Source organism: Mirounga angustirostris, unplaced genomic scaffold (genome assembly GCF_029215605.1).
Source record: "Mirounga angustirostris isolate CCGP_5_RB_7025 unplaced genomic scaffold, mMirAng1.0.hap1 SCAF_4, whole genome shotgun sequence".
Classification (NCBI taxonomy): Eukaryota; Metazoa; Chordata; class Mammalia; order Carnivora; family Phocidae; genus Mirounga; species Mirounga angustirostris.
The window spans coordinates 184,782,757-184,801,999 of NW_026991712.1; the positions used below are offsets into that span (position 1 = coordinate 184,782,757).

A 19,243-nucleotide genomic window follows, 5' to 3' on the forward strand; every position below is an offset into this window, starting at 1 on the left:
AGAAGGAAGAGGAGAGCTGAGGGAAGAGGGGTAACTGGTTCTGGGGCTTCCTCCAGGCTCCCAGCCCCAGCCTCGGGGAGGGAGAAGGGGAGAGAGGGCGGGAGGGAGGAGGCTGGCTGCTCCCAATGGAGCTGCTCATAACCCTGCAGCAGCAAATGGAGCCATCAGGAGGACACTTCAGCGAGAGGAGAACGTTGCTAGAGCCAGGGGTGCAGCCTGTGGGATGGAGCTGGGACGTAGATTCATCTACAGAGCATCACAGGCTGTGGCACAGGTGAGTAGTTTAAAGACCTGATTGAGATAATGTGTTAGAATAATAAGCTTAGGGCGCCTGGGTGGCTCAGTCGGTTGAGCGACTGCCTTCGGCTCAGCTCATGATCCTGGAGTCCTGGGATCGAGCCCCACATTGGGCTCCCTGCTCCGCAGGAGGCCTGCTTCTCCCTCTCCCACTCCCCCTGCTTGTGTTCCCTCTCTCGCTGTGTCTCTCTCTGTCAAATAAATAAATTAATTAAAAAAAAAAGAATAATAAGCTTAGCCATCAAAGGCTTCTAGAATTTCTTATTTAATTCACCATTAAGTGGACTGATCTGTAATCTACTTTCGCATCTCTGCCTGGGAGATCTTGAGCTTTGGACAATACTCTCTGGCAGGAGACAAGCCATTTTTCCTAATAAAATGTGTTCTTCGGCCCCAAAGAATTGCTGAAGAGTACACAAGATCTGTGTGGGGGCAACACTTTTTAAAAAACAACAGCAACAGAAACAACAGAAAACACACATTTCCTCCCTCAACACAGACACAGAAAGAAATTGGTCTGCTGCAGTGAGGAGTTGGGGAGGCAGGTGAGGGCAGGTGGGAACAGAGAAGGAGGAGGTGCTGCTCTGCTCATAAAAAATTTAGCCTTGCCCCAAAAGAAGTCTGGCCTTTGTCCTTGCCTTTGGGAGGTGACCTCTAAGTCCTTGGAATGTTATGCCTTATGGGAGTGTCTTTGTTTGGCTGGAGGCCTCGGGTCACTGGTTGTCCAACAACATGATTTAAGGTAAGGGCTGGTCACAGGGGGTATTTATAGGGTGGGGTTGGCCACACTAAAAGGACCAACAATGTGATTTAGGGTGGGGGCTTTGGGTCACACAGTTTGGCCAACTCTGGAGAGGCCAGAGACAGATCAGCTAGGTGGGCAAAGGCTCATGCTCACGCAATAGAGCCCCAATAAAAGCTCTGGACACCGAGGCTCCTGTGCGCTTCCTTGGTCGGTGATACTCCATGAGCACTGTCCCACATTGATGCTGGGCAAGCAACACTGTCCATGACTCCACAGGGTGGCCTCCTGGTCTCTGTCCTTTACACATCTTCCCTTGGTTGGTTTTAATCTGTGTCCTTTTGACGTAACAGACTCTGAGTATAACAGCTTTTGTGGGTTTTCTGAATCCTTTCAGTGCATTATCGAACCTGAGCATGGTCTTAGGCACCCAGAACTTGCAGTTTGTATCAGAGGTGAGGGGAGTCTTGTATGGCTTGGGCACCCTCTGACCTCACAGTTGGCTAAATCTCTCACATTCTTTCTACATGTGAAGAGCACTGTTATGAACAAACATTAAAGTTTTCATACAGGATCAGACCCTGTCAAACACATTCCCTTCCTGATGGGGGCACAGAGGGATACCCCTGGCTCTCTCACGTGCTCCCATAACCCTCAGAACCTGCCTTTATGGAGTTGTGTTGTCTGGTCTGCCTTGTGTCCTGGGCCGTGAACTCCCAGGGGCAGGGGCATGCACAGTTGACTTGTAAAGCCCTGGGTCCAGCAGAGTGCCTCTCGGGAGGTGATGGCGCCTGGTCAGTTCTGGACAGCCTCCCCAGCCTGGCTCTGACATCAGGGAGGACATCAGGGATGCTACAGCCTAAAGCTAAGATCAGTCAGCAGTGAGGATGATGGTCATAAAACACCACTGGCTGTCCATCAGTCCACCCATCTGCCCATCCATCTATCCATCCATCCATCCATCCATCCATCCATCCATCCATCCATCCATCCATCCATCTGTTCATCCCTTGAAGAAACATTTATTGAGTACCCACTATGTTCCCGGTCTCTTGGGACATGATGATAATTAAGACAAAAGTCCTTAGCTTCAGGATTCAGCTATATTCTCACCTTTGTCAATTTCATCCATACCCCTTGGCCCATTTCATCCAATGTGACGTCCATGCAGACATGTCACAGACTTCTCTCTCCTGCCCATGTGTTTCTCTGAGCTCTGGAGCCAACAGCCACTCACTCACTATTGATTTTTCACATCATGTCCCAAAGGCCCTTCAAATTCAGCCCAACTCATGACTAGTCCTCTCCGGGGTGAATGACACAGAACTTCCATATCTAATCCACCTACAATTAATGTTGATGTCACCTCCTAAATGTCTCTTGACTCTGTTCCTTCTCTCCAGAGACACCAAGTCCAGCATCATCTCCAGCCTGGAGGATTAACTGGTCTACAATCACCCACTCTGACCCTCCTTCCATCATTCTCCAAACAGCAGAGAAGAGCCCTTCTTGAAATGCACACCTGGCCATGTCACTGCCTATCAAACCCTCAGTGTCTGCCCTCTTCTTGGGGACAAAGCCAGCTCTCCTTAGCCTAACACACACAGCCCTATCCTTGAGCACCCTACCAGCCTTTCTGGTCTGATCCACCCCCCTCCCTGTCCACCTCACCAGCCTTCATGTGCTCCCTTATACCCACGAGGCTCCCTCCCACCACACAGCTTTCTGTGCATGCTGTTCCCTCTGCCTGGAATATTCTTGCCTGCCCTCTTCTTGGAGCTAACTTCTTCCTCAGAGCTCAGCTCAAGGGTCATTTCTTTAAGAAATTCCTTCCAGACATCCTGAGGAGTCGTTCCGCCATTACAAGCTCCCCAAGCTCTTGTTTGTGGGAAGGCTTGGAGGTCAGGTCTGATTTTTCCTCCACTAGACGGTAAGCTGGTTGAGCGCAGATACCTCCTCTGGTTTTGTTCATTTGTTTTGATTCTAGCACTTGGCCCAGTGCCTGGCACCAAACAGTCAGTGAATAAATGACTACAAAGAATAATTGCTAATGGAGTAAAGTGTGATGGGAAAGCCAAGTAAAAAGAAGGTGTCCTGCATGTGGGGGAAAAGGGACGAGGTGGGGAATTGGCTTTTATAGCGGAGGGGGCTTAGAGTAGACGTTTTCAATAGAGCAGAGGTCCTCTAAACTGACCACAGGGAAAAGACCCAAGGGATCAGAGGGAAAGCATGTGCAAAGATCCAGAGGTGGGAAATAGCATGGTACGTTTGGGGAAATCTGAGTATTGTAGCAGAGCAGAGTGGGGCATTATGCAGAGGAGAGCGAGGGCTGATGAGCTGAGAAGGCATCCTGAGGCCAACTTACAAAGGGCTTGTATCCCATGCAGGAGAGCGACTCTTTCCAGAACTTTCCAAGGAATAGATGACCACCCCTCCCTCCCAACAAGTGCTCCCAAAGCCCCATGCCTTCCTCCCTAACAGATCTCACTACACTCGGTTATGTTTGCCGGTTTTCTTGTCGGTCTCTCCCAGCAGAGAGCACCTTGCACAGTGCCTGTCACATAGTGGGCGCTCCGTCCACTCTTTCTGAACGCGTCAGTGGCATATAGCGCAGGTGGGAAGGGAAAGAAAGTGGCGGGAAACTGGCGCTATGGGATAAGAAAAGCCTAAGATAGGACAGGGGCAGACCTGGGGGGGAGGAAGCCCTGCAGGGTTTGAAGGTCCTAATTTGTAAACTGCTTGGCTCTGAGGGGGGGGGGCAGGTGGGGGGGTGGAGAGGCAGCATCATGGGCAGAGAGGAGCAGGGAGAAGGGATGCTTCTAGCTCTGGGGGCCAGGTCAGAAGCAGCAGGACGGAAGCAGGGAGAAGAGGCTCAGAGGAAGACTCTCACTGTGTGCAAGTCAAGAGCGAGCAGGTGGAGTCGGACCACCAGGGTATGATTCTCTCTGCACATCTCTGGCTTACTGTTGCATCTGAGTGTCCTCATTCGGAGGATGGCGGACCTCGTAGGCTGCTGGGAAGTTCAGTGCCTCAATACACACAAATGCTTCATGGATAGGGCCTGGCAGGTGTAACCCCTGGGTGGGCAGCTCTGTCCTAAAAGCAGCTTTTGCAGAAAGAGGCAGTCATGGTGGCTCAGAGGTCTGCCAGCTTTCCCATGTGTGTCAAGACCGCTGGACTCAGCTTGATGTCATTGAAGTGATACAAGTTGTCACCAGCTCTTCTAAACATGGGTGCTGCTGAATGTGGTGAGGACCGGGGCAGAGTTCCCTGCTCACATCTCCAGCACATCTGGGACTGGACACCTGGGGGGGCCTCCCCCTCTGCTGATGTCAGAAACCAGTCCCTCGGCGCGAGGGTGGGTGGCAAGTGGCTGTTCTCTGTCTCGTCATTGCGAATCATGGGAAGAAGCATCAGCCCATTCAGCCAGGACACCTGAGCAAACACGGGCTGAGGGATGGAAACCACAACCCCCCACACCACCCATGGCTTCGAGCCAGCTCATTTCTCCTCGGACCTTGCGTCCTGGCTTCCAGAGCTTCGGCGAGTCTGGCTGTGCAGGGAGGGGTGCTCGCTGAGCCAGGAGTCAGGAGGGGGTTCTGTCCTGATTCAGCAATGGTTTGGGGACAAGTGGCCACCCTTCTCTGAGCCCACATTCCTGCCAGAAGGATGAGGAGGTTGGACTACGTGCTGACTGAGCTTCCTTCAAGTTCTGACTCCCGAAGATTCCAAGTTTGTTGCTGCTATTTCCACTCCGCTGCTGATTTTTAAGACGTCTCCTGTTATTCTTATTAAGCATGGAGCATCTGACACATACCTGCCTGTCACTTTTTGTTCTCAAACAGAGGACTTCGGGGTCACAAGTGTAAAGCTTCCGCGGGTTACTGCCGTGGGGGTAGCTGGTCTTCGGCCTGGCAGACTATTTTGAATGGCTTGTTGTCACAGGTAGGGACAAGGTCGCTGGGCTGCTCAGATGGATCAGAAATGTATGTATTTTTAGGAGTTTTGGAAAGGAGAGGCCTTGCTCCTGGCCCCAGTCAGAGGCTGTTTTGCTTGCTCTGTCCCGAGGGGAGGTGTCTCCCCTCATCCTGCTCTGGCACCTCCAGGACTCACTTCCTTCAGGGGGCCACACCAGCTCCAGAGCTGCCCCTGGCCTCTTCTCCTTGCTGATCATGTTCTGAGTGTCCAAGTCTTAGGACCATGGCTCCCCACAGCTGGATAAACCGATCGACATCTCCATTCTTTTCCAGGGAGGTAGATTCAGGAAGCCAGATCCCTGGAAAGGCTAAGGAAGCCAGCAAAACGCTGGCTCGACTGTCTGTATCCCCAGGCTTCTGGTCTCTTTGGGGCCCAGCTTGGCCAAGAGGCCTTTCTTTGAGGCTATGGCTTCGGGAGCACAGCTGCCCACATCCAAATGATGTGGTAGGATCATGGGAGTCCGGTATAATCCTCTGAGGAGCTAGGGGTGCAATTGCCCGAGTGGGCCAGCCAGGCAGGCTTTGGGCCCATCTGCAGGATTCCTGCATTCCAGCAACAACCAGGGGTTGGGGCTCAGAGCCGTCCCCACGGGGTCTGACATCCACACGCCCTTTGGTGCTAAGTCACAGTTGGTTCCTGCCTTGGGGCTCACCCCCAGTCCCTGCACCCCAACAACAGAAGGCAAGGCAGGCAAAGCAGGCCCTGTACTTCCTCTTGCTGCACAAGGAAGGGCAGAGGTGGGGGAGGCACAGGACCTCCTGGGTCAGGTAGGAGTTGGAGAGCCTCCTGGGCCTTCTTGTCCTGCCCCGGACCGGGGAAGGTGTGGTGGCTCTGAGCTCAGAGACAGGTTTGGCACCTTCTCATCCAGAGCTTTCAGCCACTTCTCTGGGTTCTTTCAACTCACGTTGCTCCTTCTGCCTGAGGGCCTCCCTCCATGTGGCTTCCTCTGCCTAGAAGGCTCTGCCCCCCCTTCACCTGGCAGGTGACACAGCTGCCCACATCCCTTTTCTTGACACCCCCTCTTCTCCTAGCCTCCCTGGGATCACATCTTCTCATCTTCTTCCTGACTTGCTGGTTGCTCCTCCCCAGGCTCTTGGCCAGCCTCCTTTCTGTCTGACATCCTAATGTCTGGGAGAGCCCACGGTGGGCCCGCACCCTCCCCCCTCCTTTATCTACACTCGTCCATGGAGCAATGGCAGGTAGCCCATGACTTTAAATTCCATCTATGAGCTGATGACTCCTAAATTTTATCTCCATTCTGGACTCTCCTTGACCTGCAGACTTTCAAATGTATACTGCTGACTCTAACAAGGCAATGGAGCACGACGGGACCAAAACCAAACTCCTCACTCCCCATCTCCCAAACCTATTGCTTCTTCCTACTCCTCCATCTCAGGGACTGATCCACCGTACTCCAGTCGTTCAAGCCCCAAGCCTAGGTATGACCCATCATTCTCCCGCATCCTCCATGTTCAAATCATCTGCAGAAGCCTTGACTCCAAACCCCAAACTGTGTCTCTTGGGGATCCATCATTACCGGCCCGTCGGGGTCCCCATCATCTCTTGCCTGCACTGTGAGAGCGTCAGGTGGCTGGGGGTCTCAAAAACATAAACCTGAGGGTGTTGACTCACCTGCAAAAACCCTCCCGTGGCCCCCATTGTCCTTAAGATAAAATTCCAGCTCCCTGCCTTGGCTGATGGGCTGCACGTGGCCTGGCTCCCGCTGACCTCCCTGGACCCTTCTCATGCCCCTACACCTTCCCTTCCTCTGCTCAGCCACAGACACCTCCTCAGCTCCTCCAATACGCCGGGCTTGTTCTCTCCCCAGGAACCTTGTTCTTGTTATTCCCCCAGCCTGGAATGTTCTTTCCATGCTCTTACTGTGGCTGGCTCCTTTCCTGTCATATTGTCTTCCCATAAAGGCCTCCTCGGATCCCCCCAACCTGAAGTAGCCACCCTGGCACCCTCTACCAGGCCACCATTTTAAGCACCCTGATATTTTCCTTTGTGATTTGTTTGTTGTCTTTCTCTCCCACTGGAATATAAGCTCTATGCAAATAAAGGTTCCCCAGACCCTGGAGCAGTGTCTGGTGCACAGTACAGGAAGAACCGATGGTACCTGGTGGAAGGAGGCAAGACGAGAGGCCAGGAGACTGGTTTGCACACATGAGGTTATGTTGGGCTTTGTGAAGGTGGTGGACAGGGGATGCAGAGAAGCAAGAGAAATCGGGGGGACAAAAGCGCTAGGATGGTGATGGGGTGCAGGGAGGGGGCGACTCCTGGCTTCCTGGGGTGGGGAATGGTGTAGGAGATGGAGGGTTGCAGGGGGACAACAAAAGAACAGTAGTGAGTAACATTTGGGACATGTTGACTTTGCCCAAGAGAAATCTGAGCAGAGTTGTTCCGGGGGGCAGTTAGATGGATGGTTCTAGATCTGAGACGAGGCATGACGGAGGGGATGTTGCACCTTTACCATAATGGGAGCCCTGGGTGGGGCCAAGCCCTCGGGGAGAAGACAGTGGCCCAGGAGAGAGCACCTCATTGCCTGTTCACGGCCATTCAACTTGCGGGCTCTCAGGACCTCTAACCCCATTGACCGCCCCATCCCCTTGTGAGGCCCTCCAGACCCTAGGCTCTGTGATGACACCCTCTCCTGGTCCCTCCGCCTCCCCTGACTGCTCCTTCTGGAATGTTCTGTGAATGTCCGTGTAGCCTGCTTTCTCCTAGGGCACTCTCTTCTCCCTCTGCCTCAGAATGTGATCTTACTGGGAAATAAAGTTTTTGTAATTAGTTAATTACAGATGTAAGTAGTTATAATGAGTTTCTACCGGATCGGGTGGGCCCTAATCTAATGATTCGTACCCTTATAAGAAGAGAAAATGGGGACACAGAGACAAGGTGCCGTGTGATGACAGAGGCAGAGATTGGAGTCACGTTGCCGCTAGCCAAGGAACGTCAGGGATCGTCAGCAGCCACCAGAAGCTGAAAGAGTCAAGAAGAATTCTCCTCTATTGCTTTCAGAGGGAGCATGGCCCTGCTGACACCTTGATTTTGGACTTCCAGCCCCTAGAGCCTTGAGAGAATATATTTCTGTTTTAAGCCTCTGAGTCTGTGGTCGTTGGTTACAGTAGCCCCAGGACATTAATGCAATGGTCAAGGATAAGTTGGCTGAGCCTCCCACCTTGATGCCTCATGATGAGGCAGGGAGCAGGCAAGCCCATCCTACGAGAGCACCCACATCTGCCTGAGCTCTGGGGCTCCCTCCACAGATTTTCCTTTGCTTCCTGCAGCCAGGATGAAGATGCAGAGTCTGCCTCCTTGGCCTCTGCAGATGCTGGGCTTGCTTCTCAGTGCTGGTTCTCTGCAGGGCACCATTTGTCACTGCTGCAAGGAGGCGGGTGAGGCCCAGCTCCAAGGTGACCCATTCCCTGCCACACAGAGGAGACCTTCACAGATCTGTCTGCTGTGGCCCCAGCTGCAAAGAGCAGAAGATCACTTCTCCAGGAGGCATCTGAGGACCAGGCTGCTTGGTCCCTGGCTAAGGAGGGCTAAGGATAGACACCCACCCCCAATCTGTAACGATGTCGACCCCACAAAGATTGATTACGGGAAGGGAGCCCATGCTCTGAAGGAAGGCACTGGCCGGGCAGGCTGCAGCTCAGAGATGGGGGTATTCCTCCCACTCAGCTTCAAGTCCCACGTATAAGATCAAGTCAAACCAGCTGCCGCCTTGTCTCAGGAGTGAGGTCTGGGGCACATGGAAGAAGGTTAGCTCATGCAAAGAAGTACCCATGAGCTAACCCACTCCAGATGAATGCCAGAAGGCTCTGGGAAGTACCCACTTCTTCCTTATGCGGAGGACCCTTATGTCAGGGGTCCTCAAGTTTCTCCTCCGAAGTCCTCCCAAGCACAGGTGAGGGTGGGCCCGTGGGCACTGGCTATGGATGGACTTCAAGGCAGCTCTCCAAAGTCAAAGACAATTCACTCCCACCGTATGTCTTATCTTAAAAATTCTTGTGAATTTTGTATTCAAGTCCATAAAATCAACTGCCTTATTTTTAGTAAAACAGTAACATTCCACATTATTTACAACTAAATTGTTTGGCTCTGTGCATATTCTCCCATGTGGACAGTTCAGCATCACTCCACAGGTGCAAAGGAGGATAACTGGGAGGTGGACTGTGGGTCTGCAGGAGGGAGGGAGCCAGGCAGGGAGCAGCTGGTCCAAAACACCCTGGAGAGTCACTATAGGAGGGAGAAAAAAAACACCCGGAGGCTTCTGGGGGCCAGTCTCACAGCTGGAATGGTGTCTCCTGTTGCCACTGGGCTACCCCCAGGGTCTCTAGGTCAGTGTGTGGTCTCTGGCTCCTGGTGGGCGGAGCCTGCTCTCAGGGGAGTGGCTGGAAGGAGGACAGCCACATGGGGGAGGAGGGCAGGCAGCCTGGAGATGGGGAGGGGGCAAGCCAGGGACCACCCCAGCTACACATCTTCCATCTGTTAGCATAGAGGGTTTGGTCAGAGCACAAGGCCAAACTGGGAGGCCAAATCTTGCTTTTCCTTCTCTCCACCTCCTTAGTAGGGAGTAGCTCTCCCTACTCTCAATCTTTCCAGATGTCTAACCCTGAGGTAGGCTGCCCCGGAGGCTGGCTTACTGGATAACCCCCTCTGGCCCTGGTGGGTGCCCACCCTGCCCTGGGTCTTCCTATGCAGGAAGCAGGCACCTAGTGTCTGAAGTCAGTTCTAGCCCCTGCTCCCCACTCTGCTGGAGATGAAAAGGTCCCTCCCCTGCCCCTGAGGGTCAGCAGGAGGCCTGCCCTGGTGGCCAGCTGGCGAGCCCAAGAAAGCTGCATCCAAGCCTCACTCCAATCCTCTCGCCCAGCAGAGGCCCAGCTGCCTGAGAAGCAATTGAAAATAGAGTCTAAGTCTAAGCAGCTTAGTGGGTTTCCAAGAAGGGGGCCAGTGGGGTGGGGTGGGGCCCAAGGGACCCTGGGGCTTCTCAACCTGGCCTTGGGAAGAATTAGATGACTGCAAGTGAAAGAACAGTGCACCCAAAAGTCCCACTCATCTTCTATTCCAGGGACAGGAGTCACTTAAAGGTGTCCCAGTGCCCTTGGTGAGATGGGAGCCCCACCCCCTCGGCTCTAGAGCCGCAGTGTCAAATGGCCTGGGTTTATTCTCTTTGCAAACACAGGCACGGGGAGACCATCTAAACGGACAGCACATCCTCTCCCTGCGAGCACAGCCCCGGCTGTCGGCTGTCTGTGTCTGCAGGACCCAGGGCAGACAGAAGAGACATTCCCCAGAGTCCCTCCACAAACGTCTCCAGGGTAAACTCAGTCTGCCTGCCTCTAGCCTAGAAGATGTCCCACTGCCTTCCCAAATGCACAGCTGGCCTGCCCGAGACACTCTGGGATCAGGCCCTGGGAAATCTGTGCTGAATTTGCACCTTTGGGGTAAGACATGGTGAAAATGGTAGTTCTCAGAGTAGCCTGGCCAAAGCCAGCCACCGTCCCATCCACCCCGTCAGCCCTCGCTGCCCCCTCTCCCTGGGACAGACACTCCTTTCCATCCCTCTTGACTCAGCTGATGCCTGCTCAGGCTTGAGGTCTTAGGTCTGGAAGCCTTCCTGCCACTGGGCTGGATTAAGCTCTTTTGATGTGTCTGGTGGGCACTCATTCACTCACGCACACATTCACAGGACAAAGATGAACCGTGGCCTACAACCTGCGAGCCTGTGGTAGGCAGCGGGGGCCCAGGCAGCCAGGGCTGGGGGTGGGTGGGGAGGGGAGAAGCCACCTAGGGCTGGCGGAGGAGCTGCAGCTCCTGGGCCTGGAAGCGCTGCGCTTCCCAAGGGCTGCCCGAGCTAGCTAAGTGGCCGAGGCAGCACCCCCTTTCTCCTCCCCCCACCCATCTCCTCCCTCGGTCTCCGCCTGCATGGCTGCGCTCGGCTGACATTTTGGGGCCAGGGTGCCGAAGCACGTCGCCGGAGGAGCTCGCCCCCCACCCGGCCCTGCGGCTCAGACCAGCGCTGCGCGGAGAACAAAAGCTGCGCCCCCGCGGCCGCGCGCGGGCGTGCGGGTTTGCGGCGCTCCTCGCTCGTGCCCCCGCGCGGCCTTCCGTCTGGCAAACATCCATTCCAAAAATCAAACGAAGGCAGAAATCCTCTGCCCCAAACGTTTCTCCCCGCCGGGACGGGGGAGGCGCGGAGAGCGCCCCCGCGATCGCGAGCTGGGCCACGGAGGCGCAGGCAGGGCCGGCCGCCGGGCTGCGAGCGCGCGGCGCTCCCCGCGGCTCGCTGGTCCCGCCGGGCTGGGGAGAGGCGCTGCCCCCCGCGCGCGCGGAGCCCTGCCGCAGTCGGGCGGGCGCGAGGCGCCCCTGCATTGCAGAGGGGGGTGGGGGAGGGGTGCGGGCGTGCGTGCGTGCGCGTGTGCGCGTGCGTGTGCACGCGCGTGTGCACGCGCGCCGCCCGGCCGCCGCGCCCCAGTTTGCTCGGTGCTGCAGTCCCTCGCCCCCTCCCCTCTGCACCCCCTCTCCTCCCCCTCTCCGCCGCAGCACGCGCGTCCCCACCTCCCAGCAGCTCCCAGGGCGAATCTGCCCAGTAACCATGGGGGCGGGAGGGGAGAGAGGAGCGGAGAGGGAGGCTTCTGCAAGCCTGGCCCCTGCAGCGTCTTCCCACCCCCACCCCCCCGCCAAGCCAAGTTCACTGCCAAGCCACAGGGTTGGCCAGAGGCCCGGAGAGACCCCTACCCTCGGGGCTGTCCCAGCTGTCCACTTGGCACGAGGCCGATTACGCCCTGGCGCTGCGGCTGCAGGTCTGGCCCCCCTCCCCCCACGGTTATTATTTATCAGGCTGGTGAAATCCTGCGAACCTTTTCCTTGGGTGGATAAGGCACTTGTACTCGTTTAGGGATACCTTCTGGCCACCTTCCCCTCCCATTACTTGAAAGGATACCTGCCCAAGACCAAAGGGAGAGGGACTCATGAGGTGTTGCAGGGGCCCTGGTCTGTTCTCTGTATTGGGGTGGGCCTCTCCTGTCTTTTCCCCAACCTGTCATCTCTCCTGTGTATTTTTCCAGGGGCTGGAGGATGCTTATTTCAACTGCAGGCCTCTGGAGGTCAGAGCTCCAAGTCCTCTTGGGAAGGGGCTGCCAGGGAGCAGCTGTCCAGCTTGGTAGCAGGATCATTGCCTAAGGGACCTGGTATGGTTGAGGACTCAGAAGTGTGTTTGTAATGAAGCAGAGGGGGTTTTCCTTCCCCATGGTCTCTGTCACAGCACCCCCCCCCCCCTGCCCGTAACCTCCTGGTACAGCTTGTTCTCTGGGCTTCCATGGGGGGGAATGGCTGGCATTTCCTGTGCTCCCAGGCACTGCCTGGCTGAGTCTTGGCTCTCGGAAGGGTTCCATCTCCCAGGCAGGTCCTACGTTGGTCCCAGTATCCTCCAGTCCATCCTGGTGAGGTGACCTGGTCACTCAGGGAGAGCCAGGACTCTGCAGAGTACCCTGCTCCATTTCCCATTTGTTCTGCAAAGCTGAAACCGGATTTCCTGAACGGGAGCCCCTGGTCACCCTGCCCTTCTCTGTTACAATCCTGCAGGTCATCCTCACAGCTCCGGCTGGCTCCAGGCTTGCCCAGGGTGGCTGCCAAGACCAGCCTGGTGCTCCCACGCAGCTTCTGCCAGGGTGCAGATCCCTGCTGACCCAAAGCCACCTCTGGGAACAGCTCGGAGGGTTCAGTGGCCAGGGTGGCTGCCAGGGACCCTGTCACTGCTGGAGCTGAGCGGGGATGAGGCTGAGATTTGCACATGGGGTGGCTCAGGAAAGTGGCCCAGGGCAAGTGCCCAAGCCCAGAAAATCCTCCAGCAGCCAGCAGCAAGGGGGAAGTCTGAGAGTTGACAAGGCAAAGGGCTGCAGTGTGCAGGGGAGAGGTGCTTAAGGAAGTGATCCCTGCAGAGGGCCCAGGGGCAGCTTAGTTAAGGCGCACACCTCAGGCTGATGAGGTCTCTGGCAAGTACCCCACAGAATGGCGCTTCAGCAGGCTGTCCTGATACTGACGTGTGTGTAGCCATCCCTCCCGCTCTGTCTGGGGGCAGAGAGCGGACTACCAGCTCAGCTCCCCAGGCCAGCTCCAGGGCTTCTGCTAGGCATGCTCAGAGCTGGGAAGCGCAGCCTCTGACCTAAGCACCCCCCACCTGTCTTTGGCAGCTTTTCTCTGCAGAGCCTCTGGTGCCAAACTCATGTTCAAGGCCAGTGGCTCTCAGAGAGCCATCCTGGGACAGCAGGTCCTGTCTCCTCCATCTGAGCCTATTGGAGCTCCCTGGCCCTCCACCATCAGCCACAATGATGATCCTGCACTTGTTTCACATGCTCTATGGGGCAGAGGCTAAAGTAGAAACAGCCTAGAAGCTGGGGGTGACAGGTGTTTGTGGGCTTCCGTGAGGTTTGGTTTGTTGTCCCTAAGAGGCAAAAGCACTTAATGCAGAGCCCCCTCTCCCCCCGCCCCGTCCAGGCCTTGGAACACGAAAGGAGCTGAGCCTGAGCCGCCTCGCCTCAGCTGCCCACATTGCTTTCATCTCTAAGAGGCTTGGGACTTGGTGATGGCCTCCGGGGGCTCTGTCTTCGAGGACACCATAGAAATTGGCTTGGGGGGGGGGGCAACAGAGGATGCTCAGACCCTGCTTCTCAGGATCTGTCCAGAGAGGGACCTCTTAGCAACTCGGGGCCTTGTCTGGCCACTCAGATCCCCTGGCAGGACTGACAGCTGCAGGCCCAAACTCATATACTTCATTCTGTGCCAGAGAGAGATCCAGATTGGGGGCGGTGACCCAGTTCGTCCTTCTGTGGTGGAGACTTTTGCCCCGAGTGGATGTTAGGGAACCTGAATGCTTCCTTCTTTTCTACACCCTGTGCACAAGGTCCCCAAGTGTCCCTTTTCCCCAGCACCTGGCAAGGCAACCCGAGCGCTGTTCTTACCGTCCAATGACAGCCAGTCATGCTGGGAGGAGGGGAGTGTGGGCAGGGCCCGAGCTTTGTACTCAAACACCACTGAGTTGGAGATGATCTGGTTGTTGAAGGCAACTTGTAGGGTCACAAGACCAGTGTCGTGGGCTGAAAGCAAAGGAAAGAGAGGTCAGGCTGAGGGGTGGAGGTGGGCACCCTTCAACTTGATGTACCACACGGGAACCTGGAGTGCCCCCTCCCCACCCCCCCTTCACTGGGTGACCCCCGGCCTCTGCCTGCTCATTCCTTGAGGCCCAGATGTAGTGCTTCTTCTTCCAGGAAACTTCTCGGGACCCCAGACTCAGCCAGGTGCCCTGTGATCACTCCCATACCCCAGATTGTAATTGCCTGTTTGCTCCTCGGCTCCCTGGCAAGGGCAGGTACTCGGAAGTCAGTGCGGATTTGTTCAATGAATGCATGAATGAATGGTTCGCAACCCTGCCCCATGGCTGCCTGACTTCTCCCCCATCCCATCCATCCTAGATGGGGTCCAGGTACAGCATTTGCTTTGGAGTCTTGGTGCTTATTTCTCTGTTTCACCTTATCCTACAAGCTTGTCCTGATGCACTCAGCATGGCCTTCCATGTATTTTCAGAAGTTCCCCTGCCTTCCTGATGAGGGAGGAGCCTCAGCCGCACCTGTTAGTCTGGGCCCAGGGGGGCCGATCTCGGGTGCTGCCATGAAGCTTGCAGCTCCCTCCAATGCCTAGACGGTGGGCTTTGGGCAGGCAGGCCCCTGTGGGTCTCATTAACTGTTCTGTCCCCAGCACAGGGCTCAGTGGAGACTGTATTGCTTGAATAAACAACTGGGACATTCTCACTGTTGGCAAGAAGAGAGCCCACCCCTGGCAGAAACCTGCTTCATTTCTGGGGCTAAAGGGGATGCACGGCTCCTGTTGAAATCTTGGGGGTCGTGGCCCACAGAGACGGCCTCCGGGGCCCAGTATGGGCGTGCAGGCTGTTCACCCCACCAGGCCTCCTCCTCTGGTAGACTCAGGGCTATGTGCTCTCTGCCCTGCTTTTTTGGAACACCAGATACCAGTGCCCAGGGCCTCCCCAGGACAGATTTCCAGGGAGGACGCACATGGGGATCATGTTACTGTTTGGGCTCTTGCTTTGCAGTTTACAGGCTTGAGAAGGCTGTCCAAGTCAGCTGCTCCCCAGGGCAGAGTAGAGCTCCAGCTTCCCTCTGAGGCCGACCTTACTTCCCATGAGAAAACCAGCTCGTTGACCTGAGGCCTCTGTTCATTCCAGGTGGATGTATGATGTCACTGTCCCCAGAGCAGGTCTTCAGGACGTCACTGCCTCAGGGTGACCAGTGGGTTTTCCCCTCTGCTTTCTATCCTGGTGTGGTCTCTTAGCTCCAGACCAGAAGTTGAACCAGCTGGCTCCATGGTGGGTGGGGGACCCTCCCATAGGACCTCCTAGAGTGCCTCTCTGGGCAAGGGTGCCCAGCCAAGTCCAGAACCTCCGGAGGCCCTGACGGCGTCCCCAGGCAGACTTCCAAGTTCATGGTCACTCATCCTCCCTGGAGATTTGCCTTGTTTACCAACAGGGAGAAAGGGCAGCCAGCACACATCCCATCTGAGCCCGCTCAGCTCTGCGGCTCTTAGCAGGCCTCTTGGCCTCGGCTGGAGGCTGGGGAGCCCAAGGCTTCTCTGATGTTCTGACCCCAGGGGGCGGGGTGGGGGGGGCTCCTCAACTGCTGCTCTTCTCCACACCTCCCGGCATCTCCCAGCACTTGTACAACCTGTGATGCTAGAATGTGGCCGATCGAAAGCATCCCATCCTTCCACAGAGAGACAGACGGAGAGGAGAGGACCTACCATAGTCTCCGTGTCCCGGACCAGCAGCTCGGTGCAGGCAGGCCATCGCCCCGGGCACGTCCTCGGCTCTCTCTCCCTCCCCTCATTCAGTCCATCAGCGAGTCCTGGTCCCTCCACTTGTCTCTATCTCCCCTGCCACCACTCTAAGCCAAGCTGCCAGGCTTTCTCACCTAGAATCTTGCTGCAGGCAACCTCAGCCCACCCGAGACCTACCTGTTCCTGCCGGGATGGTATCGGGGGGCCACATTCCAAAGCCCCCACCTGAAACTGGTGGGAATACGTTGCCCAGGGAGCTCCCCTCCTGAAGTCAGGAAAGATCACCTCTCTGCCTGCTTCCTACGGTTTCCCTGTTTCTGTTCTTCCTCCCAGCAATCTGTTCTCCCACACACCCAGAATCATCTTTTAAAGACATAATTTAGATCACATCACTTCCCTACTTAAAACTAATGGCTTCCCATTGCAAGTGAAACCAAATCAAACTCCTTCCTTTGACTCAGAAGGATGGACATGGGCTGGTCCCCTCTTTCTTCTCCAGCCCTGCCGTGTTCGGCTCCCCCCACCTGTTCCACTCTCCCTCCAACTTGCTTGGCGATTTGTCTCCTTGTTTCTTTCTGTCTCTTGCAGTAGAATGTAAGCTCCGTGAGAGCTGGGCACAGGTCTGTCCTGATCACCTCTTCATGCCCAGTGCCAAGGTCAGTGCCTGGCATGATACATCCACTCAACCGTTTGTTCAATTAATTGCTTCAAAACGCAGTGCACTTGCCCACCTCCTGTTGAATTTCACCCCTTGCCTTTGGTGACCTCCCAGGAACCCAGGGTGGGGCTGTCCTGCCTGCCAAGTCTTCTGGTTGGTGGCTTCTCCTGTCTCCTCCTGAGCCCAGGGGGGCCTTTCCTAAAGCCCCAGGTCTTCTGTCATCACACCTTCACCCTGAGCTCAGTGCCCTGACTTGGTTGTCTCTCTCCTGCGCTTGGAGTACTACTGAGATCTTGTAGGGCGCCGACTCCATGCTGCGTGTGGTCTGTGGCCAGTGACGGTGGGGGACCGTGTTCCTGGTCAGGGTCTGGTCTCCTCCTCAGGGTGCCAAGCTCCTGAGCCTGGCGCATGGAGCACTTTCATGAATTGAGCCTGTGAACCAAGTGTTTCATGGACCTTCCTTCTCCTCTGCTCTCACCCATCTGACAGCTGGTTTTTCAGATGTTGAAATGGAGGCCCTGAGAGGTCAAGTACAGAGCTGAAGTCACCAGAGGATAACTGGCTGATCTGGGATGTGCCGTGATGCGACTGGTCCAGCACCCAGGATGCGCCAGGTCCCGGCCTGGGACATTGTCCAGAGGGCATGCAAAGGCCAGTCTTTTTTGTGGAGGGGTCAGATAACCTAGGACAGGCAAGGTCTGGGTCCTCAGCCGGGAAAGAACCAGGTACAGGAAGTGGTTTCTATTTATAGGCCAGGCGAGTCCTGTTCCAGCAGCAGGTGGTGAGTGGACAGTGTAATAACACGCTGCCCTCGCCCCCTACCCCCCTGGAGTAGAGGTGGTGGGGAGTGGTTGCTGCATTAGGCCACGCAGCCCTGAGCCATGCTAGGGTGACCCAGCCTGGGCTGGCATCCTGAGGGCTGTGCTCCAGACCAAGCGGGGCTGCCGGGAGCAAACGGGGCTAAGTGGGTCCTCTGGAGCTGGCCAGGCAGTGATGGGGGCAGGGCCAGTAGGGGGAGGCCACCATGGGCACCATCCCTGGCTCCCTGAGATGTTTGTGGTGAAGGAGATGCTGAGTTCCTGTGGGGGCTGAACCCGTGAACCCAGTTCTGGAGCATTCTGCTCTTGGGGGGTGGTGGTGGCTGCACACGGAAAGGAGAGAGAAGGAAGAATGTTCCATGTAAATCCAGGAGCCCCAGGCTGGAGGGATGGTGTGGGTGGAGGCAGAGAGCTGGGGTGGCCCAAGGCCCCCACTTGTCTTCCCTAACCCTTGGCCTCCACAGGGAGCACGCTCTCCTTTTGTAGACTCCTGGCTTCGGATAACACGGGGTAGGGCTCTCTCTCCATTCATTGCCCGGGCAAGCTGGACAGGCCATCCCTGGAGCTAATGTCAGCCAAAGGGTCTTCCCAGCACCAGCACAAGGGTTGGAAACCAAGAACCCGAGGAACAGATTCCTTCACAAATACTGATCTCCTTCTTGGGATGTGCCGGGGGGAACGCCTAGTGACCAGGAAAGACACAGATCCTGACCACAGGGAGCTGGCAGGCCAGAGGTCAAGGAGTCGAGCAGACAGGGACATCAAGCTAAGCAGATGACGATGAGGGAGGGAGGGTGAAGGTCAGAGCCCAGGACAGCAGAGGGCTCTTGCCCCTGAAACTGGCGGCAAATTCTGTGCACGTGCCTTTTTCGGGGCGCAGGGTAGATGGTTTCACATTCTCAAGGGTGGATGTGTAGATTATTCTTAGTGTGCAGATTATTCTTAGTTTGACTAGTTTGACACCCCACCCCCTACAGCTGCCACCAGGCCTTCTCCATCCCCCTCCGAGCTGCTCAGTGCCCCGGGGCACTGACCCTGTGGGCCACATGGCCTGGGCTCCCTCTCGCTCTTGCTCTCCTGGCTTCTGCTGGTCTGGAACTGTGGGAGGCACGGGCCAGAGGAGAGAGGGCTGCCTGGTCGCTCGGACCCCAGATGCGGCTCCTCTCGGGCCCCTCCCCCTGCCTGGCTCTCCCCACCAGCTCCAGGAGCCTTTCAGGTTGAGGGTGGTTCTAGCTTCCTGCTGTGCCCAGTCCTGGGTGTGTCAGCCTGGCTTACTGGCTGTCCAAACAGTCCCTCATTGTGTTCGCTTCAAAATCCCAGCTGAGCAGGCCTTGTAGCCTTGTCTGACGTGAGCTCCATGAGCCTAAACTGATGACATTATACCAGTTGGTCTGGGGACCCTCCATCCCAGCAGAGGACACCGAGGCTCAGAGTAATGACGCGACTTGTCCCAGGTGGCTCCCAGGCTGACCCTCCGTGCAGTGCTCCTGGGGCACCCATGCCCGTGGCGGGGGCCAGTCTCCTCACCTGGGCAGTAGCAGCGCAGAACCCCGGGCTGAATCAAGGACGCAGGCACTGAGATCTGGTCGAACAGGCAGCTGTAGTTATTGCTGGCTTCTTGCCATGGGCCTGTGATGAGAACCTTCACTCCTCCCTGGAGGGGACAGAGAGGAGAGGAACGTCAGCCACAGAGGGAGGGAGGGATGGGGACGCGGGCCTTCCAGGCTGCCCCCGCCCCATGTGCCTGGTGAACGTGCACACTCCTGGACTCCAATATGCCCTGACTTTCGAGAACCGCTGTCTCAGGATGGCGGCAGGAAGACCAAGCCTCTGGGGGGGGGGGGGGGCCCGCATGTTCCTTGCCTTCCTCAGTTGGCATCCAGCATGGTGACC

General features: G+C 56.4%; 1 protein-coding gene across 2 annotated transcripts in view; it reads right to left on the minus strand.

Annotated features, from left to right (window-relative positions):
* The window catches only part of LOC123860118 (calmodulin-binding transcription activator 1), an 82,176-nt gene extending 63,179 nt beyond the window's left edge, over positions 1-18,997 (minus strand). For both annotated transcript variants that reach the window (XM_064590023.1, XM_064590022.1), the window contains exons 1-2: positions 18,878-18,997; positions 13,987-14,121 (exon numbers count right to left, since the gene is read on the minus strand). The gene's annotated coding sequence lies outside the window, so the exon portion shown is untranslated. The remainder of the gene's footprint in view (positions 1-13,986; positions 14,122-18,877) is intronic.
* Between the last annotated feature and the right edge of the window lie 246 nt (positions 18,998-19,243).